This window comes from Crocuta crocuta, unplaced genomic scaffold (assembly GCF_008692635.1).
Source record: "Crocuta crocuta isolate KB4526 unplaced genomic scaffold, BGI_CrCroc_1.0 scaffold779, whole genome shotgun sequence".
In the NCBI taxonomy this organism is placed as follows: Eukaryota; Metazoa; Chordata; class Mammalia; order Carnivora; family Hyaenidae; genus Crocuta; species Crocuta crocuta.
The window spans coordinates 222,038-222,685 of NW_027531185.1; positions in this window are offsets into that span (position 1 = coordinate 222,038).

A 648-nucleotide genomic window follows, 5' to 3' on the forward strand; every position below is an offset into this window, starting at 1 on the left:
GTAGACCTAACCCTGCCGCTGGATTGCTGGGTCACTCTGAGCAAGTTACTGTGCCTTTTGGCCAGAAACATTAGTTTCTCCAACTGGAAATTGAGGAGTTTGGACTTTAACAACTATAACACGGCATTTTATCTGTGTTATCACTGGCTATTTTAATGTGGCTGTACACACAGTTCAAAGAGTCTGCCCCTTGTTTCCCTAAAGTGAAAAGGAAACAAATATCAGCCATCTCCCGGTAGTGGTGCTCAAGGGCCTTACTGGTCTCAACTTACCCTCTTCTACCAGGCTTTTAACAGCCTGACCAAGACCCTGGGTTGCACCATTACCCTCAGAAGACCTTCAAGTTGCCTTTGACGTAGAACCTCACTTTGGTTCCCCAGAGGAAGAACATATGTCTTCACATGCAGTAGATATGTTGCAATAGAGCAATGCAGTGAAGAATGTATGTGGTTATTCTGTAAAAATGTTTTGAGGGGTGCCTGAGTGGCTCAGCCGGTAAAGCATCTGACTTTGGCTCAGGTCAGGATCTCATGGCTCAGGTCATGATCTCACAGTTTGTGAGTTCAAGCCCCACATCAGGCTCTGCACTGACAGTGAGGAGCCTGCTTTGGATTCTCTCTCTCTCTCTCTCTCTCTCTCTCTCTCCCC